This window comes from Otolemur garnettii, unplaced genomic scaffold, assembly GCF_000181295.1.
Source record: "Otolemur garnettii isolate 467f Iridium unplaced genomic scaffold, OtoGar3 scaffold00153, whole genome shotgun sequence".
NCBI classification, from domain to species: Eukaryota; Metazoa; Chordata; class Mammalia; order Primates; family Galagidae; genus Otolemur; species Otolemur garnettii.
This window is the reverse complement of record NW_003852548.1, coordinates 3,128,359-3,134,262: the sequence shown is the minus strand read 5'-3', so window position 1 is coordinate 3,134,262 and position 5,904 is coordinate 3,128,359.

Here is a 5,904-nt window from a genome sequence, read left to right as displayed (position 1 = left end):
GAACCCGCCACCTTAGGTGTACGTGGCTGGCGCCTTAGCCGGTTGAGCTATAGGCGCTGAGCCCAGAATGTCTTTCTAATGTCATAGGGGAGCCATTGAAAGGCTCACCCAAGTACTATTGACTTCTATAGGGAAATGTGCCTTTGTTTGACAATCTACTATTGATGGAAATCCTAGACTGTGATGTTTCATATTAACATTGTAGATGCTTGTCCAGAAGAGAAACAAATTATTTCTGTCCTATCAAAAATATGACCCCAAAGATGTGGTTTTATTGCCCTGTGAGCCATTAACCAGTTTTGTATTTAACCTACCAATATTATTCTAAAATTCTTCTTTATGAAGGATCACATAAATCCAATTCTTCAAATGCTCTTTGAACCAGTGTTACCACTGCTGGTTACTCAATGATAAGTTGAATAAAATATTCTACACTTTGAGATAAACATAGAGTGCATCACCCAGACTGTCTTTGAAGGAAGGACTCACAGTGCAGCTGCAGAAGCCCTTTAGCCTTCCCCACTAGCACAGCTCTTGCCCATGGGCCAAGGTACAAATGTGTGAGATGTACCAAGTGCTGATTATGTCAGTCCCAATTCAAAGACCAGCAAAAATGTCCACTTGTTGGGACCACAGACCCAACAACCCACCATAAGCTACACAAAGTCCAGATTTTATGTAATCAAGACGTTGGTTCATTCGTGTGTGCTTACATTCACTATGGGGGGGTTGCTTTTTTTCTCCCATACTTTCACATTTACCCTTTTTTTTTTTTTTTACTATGTAGCTTTTTTCTGTGCATGGCAAAAGGAAATGTTGGAAATACATGCTACAAATGCAAGAATGCTTGTTGCCTTTAGATTAAGATTTATGTTATGTTTTAAAACTAGAATGCAATACGTTTTCAAAATATTAAACCTGGTTCCAGGTCCTTAATGTATTTCTGGAATTAACAGCAAAAACAGATGGAAAAATATGTCATTGGAACAACACTGATTGTTGGAGACTGGGCTCATCTTAGGGAGTCCTGCTCTGTGGTGCAGGGGTCAGGGACCCTCCCCCACGAGAGGATCTCTGCTTAGTAAAGTGACTTCTGTGACGTTTCCCAAATCTCAAATCCAATAGTGTAATTTCAGCAATAGAGAGAACGAATGAATAAATGAGTGGAGGCAGGGGTAGGGGCTCCACTGTGACTGAGTTTACAAGCGAATGGGGAACATAAGCCCACAGGGCGCACACGAGGTCAGCCCTCATCACCCATGCACTAAGAGGCACAGCACGGCTATGAGTCAGTGATCTCTGAATTCTGCAAGAGTCACTATCTTTGGCTCCTTCGACAAGAGAACAGACTAGGGTAGGGTGACCAGATTTTAACATCGGTAAGGCGGGACAACATGAGGGGGGGCGGGGCGGGGCGGGGCCTGAGGACAATGAAAAGTTTGAGAAGCAGTTCTCGATAATCACTTCTCAGCAATTATTTGTTATTATTATAGTTTAACATTATAAAATTAACAAAAATAATATAAAACTTATATTCTGGCGAAATAGCCACATGGCAGCCAAAAACCGTATATTCCCTTCTTGTTCTCCCGCCCATTCGTGCATTCTTTCCAAAAATCGGGACTTTTTTAAAACGCCGCGGAACATGGGACAAATTGTTGGAAAGTGGGACTGTCCCGCCAAAAGCGGGACATCTGGTCACCCTAGACTAGGACACTGAGATGGAATTCGAACTTCTGTTCTTCTGTTCCGTTCTCCCGCCACCACAGCCCGGAACTCTGGCCGGGCGACCATTGCGCCTGCGCCGAGCTTGGTGCGGGACGCGGCAGGAGGAGGGTTATGGCCCTTTCGCAAGCAGAAAAACTAAAGCAAAAGCTTACGTCGACGGGTCAGATCCCAGAATGAGCCTTGCGGCCCCCTTCCCAACCCTTGGATCCAACGCGTGCCCCTGCACACACAAGCCGCTGTTTCAAAGTCCAAAAGCCAAGATAGGCAGAGCCCAAGCAGCTGCAACGGAGCCTAGGAAAGGTGAAGTCCTTTCTGCTAATGGGTGCCTGCCCTGGATTGGAACCGAGATGATGGGTGTGGGCTACGGACGGTCAAGGTAGTGGCATTCCTGCCTCCGCCAGGAGCTTGTGCTGAATGCCCTACCCTTAGCGTCCCCCTAACCCACTCTATGGTTTGATCTAAAATACCCGGTCTCTCCCACAGCTGACTGTTGGTTCTCTTGCTTCCTCAGTGGTATAATCGGAAAAGATGTTGCCATCCTTGATCCTTCATCTCCACCTCCCACGGGTCCCCTAGTGGGGTGTTCTAGGAAGTTTCAACGCAAGTGCCTTGTAAACCGTCCCTTCCCTGCCTCCCCACTCCCCAATGGATCCGTCTATCCCATCTTCCCTTACTTCACACCCATGACCCCATATGGATTGTCCCAAACCCTGACCCTAGAGATCATGCAGAGAGAAAAGGCTTCCATCCACCTACTTCAAAGCCCCTGCCCCAGGAATGAGCTGAGGATGTCGGTTACTGGATAGCAATGTGGCAGCATCTATCGAAATAAAAACTGCAAACAGGTGGGATTGCAAACTAGTACAGCCTTTTTAGAAAGAAGTATGGAAAATCCTCAAAGATTTAGGCATCTACCCCAAAGAAAAAGAATCCATTTTATCATAAGGACATTTGCACTCAAATGTTTATAGCAGTTGGATTCACAATTGCAAAGATGTGCAAACAACCCAAGTGCCAAACATCAATTCATGGCTGGATTAATAAACTGTGGTACATGTATACCGTGGAGTACTATTCAGCCATAAAGAAATCATGGAGATTCTGAACCATTTGTATTTACCTGGATGGAGTTGAAGAACATTCTTCTTAGTAAAGTAGCTCAAGAATGGAAAATTACCCCATGTACTCAATACTAATACAACACTCAACTATAGGCCCACATAAGAGAAAAACACAATTAAATTCAAGAAGAGATGAGGGGGTGTCTCAGTAAGTTCCATCCTAATGGGTACAGTGTAGGGGTATATGTCATACCTCCTGGGTGAAGAACTCAACTACAACTCACATTACCTACACACGCAAACAATGTAATCTAATCATATGTACTCTTATATTAATCATTAAAAAAAAAAAACACTGGAAATATCCTCTGCTAGAATTTCAGCCCCATCAGAGCAGGAATATGTGGCTTTCTAGTCTGCTGATGTTTTTCCAGCACCTAGAATAGCTCCTGTCACATAGTAAGCACTTATTGAGTGTTTGTTGAATGACTGTTTCCCTTGGTGCATCATTTCCACTTCTAAGAATGTGTCCTAAAGGAATACTTGCACATGTGCACAAAGCTGTGCGCACAAGAATGTTAGGAGCAAACTACTAGGGGAGAGGGACTCTAAATGACTATGTATAGTCAATGACTTGCAGAGTAAAATTAATGATGGGGTTCACGTTATGCCACAGAGCACCCACCAGAGGTGACATAGAATGGGTGAGACCTAAGTATACCTGGTCTGCATTCTATATGACATCCCATAGGCAGGGGGAAGTGTATGTGGGTATGTGTCTGTGTGTAGGGAAAAGTGCCCAGTCCCAAGAGGCTAGAGCCTGATCCCCATGAGAGGAAGGAGAGCCCACACCACCCCCCTGGGCTATCTCAGATGAGTTGGTTTGGGGAGGGCTGTTTCAGGAGCCTGGGAGAAGATAAGCCATCATTTTTGCTTTATTTTAGTCTTCTTTCATTCATTCACAAATGTGGTGGGCTAACATTTACCTTTATGAGTTGGATGAAGCCATGATGAGATGCCCATCCAGACTGACAATGAGAGGACAAGAAGATCTTACCAGTGCAGAGGGATGCAGGCCTCCTGGAGTGACCTTCAGGGGGCCCAGTGTAAAGGGGCAGGGAAAGAGGGCTCCTCGTCATTCAGGAGGGGCCTCTGGGTACCACAGGGAAATCTTGAAGCCTGGGGCCACATCAACATGAGTGTCATACAGACTGGGGAAAGGACAGGCTAAGGAGTGGGAACTTAGCCCTAGGATCACGTTCTTAAGAAAGATGTAATGAAATAAGCACAACAAACCTTGGAGGATAGGGCTTTTATCATCATCACTTTACATTATATCTCTTCTTCCCGTGTCCCTTCCTGAACTTCCATGGGATATACTTCTTTTTTTTTTTTTTTTTGAGACAGAGCCTCAACCTGTCCCCCTGGGTAGAGTGCTGTGGCATCACAGCTCACAGCAACCTCCAACTCCTGGGCTCAAGCGAGTCTCCTGCCTCCGCCTCCCAGGTAGCTGGGACTACAGGCACCCGCCACAATGCCCAGCTATTTTTTGGTTGCAGCCGTCATTGTTGTTTGGTGGGCCTGGGCTGGATTCGAACCCGCCACCTTGGTTGTACATGGCTGGCATCTTAGCCACTTGAGCCACAGGAGCTGAGCCGGGATATACTTCTCATTGAATACGATGTTTTCATTGGCAATCACTTCTTGAACATTTAGTATATGTCCATACCCATTCTAATTTTTTACCAATTTTAACTCACATAATAGTCCTCACCACAACCTAATGAGGTAGGTAGTGTTTTCTCCATTTCACAAATGAGGCATATGAGAAACAGAGAAGTTTATTAACCTGCCAAATGTCACACAACAAGGAAATCATGGAGCTAGGTTTTGAACCTAGACCATCTGGATCCAGAGTTCCACCCTCATAACTATATGCTACAATGCCTTTTATTTTGTTGTGTGTGAGTGTCAGCCTCCCTCACCAGACTGTGTGACATCTGAGGGTTTGGTGATGCCTGTGTTACTGCCAGGTTTCCAGCAGTCATGGTACGCCTGACATTGTATGGGCATCCCTGAGCAGATGCTGAATTGATGGATGAATCCTTCTCTCTTCCATGTCAGAGTGGGCATCCATTCTTGGTGTGGGGGCCATGGGTTTGCCTATGCACCCGCCCCCAGGGATATCCTCCTGGGTAGCTGGGAGAGATGAGGGGCTAAGTATGGTCCACACTGTGACTTGAGCAGTGATTACTGGACCCCAGCTATTCACACCTGCCTAATGGGAATGCTCTGATCATCCAGATTAGTATAGTCATCTCAAATTTTTCCTAAGATAAAATCACTATTGTTCTTAAATGAAATATTTTGACAAGAAAATATTCACTGCTACACAAAATTAAAAATAAAGGGTGCCCAAAAATGTATACACATTTTAAGAAAGGAAAAAGCTGTATTAAAAATATAATACTCAAGTCACATTTGACTTCTGCAATTACAAGAGGTGCTCAGACATAACTTGTATTCATCTTTTTTTTTTTTCTTTTGGCCTGGGCTGGGTTTGATCCCACTACCTACGGCATATGGAGCTGGCGCCCTAACCTTTTGAGCCACAGGCACCACCTTTGTATTCATCTTTTGTTATCAGCATATATTGAGTATTCTGGATATCACCACAGAAGGTAACTGTAAAGATAAACAATAAAAATATCATATTTTACAATACTAAAATGTACTTTTTAAATAGTTTAATGTATCTGAAATCAGACACAGAGATGAAAAGTCAATTGGTCTTAGTTCAACTAGCAAATATCTTTTCTTTCTTAGGGATAGCCACTTATCGTATGGCACACAATCTACAGAATCAGATTTGAGGAGATATGATAAAAATGTCATTAAGTTTTTTTGTTTGGGCTCAGCACCTGTGGCTCAAGCGACTAAGGCGCAAGCCACATACACCTATGGTGGCGGGTTCAAATCCAGCCCAGGCCCACCAAACAATAATGATGGCTGCAACCAAAAAAAAAAAAAATAGCCAGGCATTGTGGTGGGTGCCTGTAGTCCCAGCTACTTGGGAGGCAGAGGCAGGAGACTCGCTTGAGCCCAGGAGTTGGAG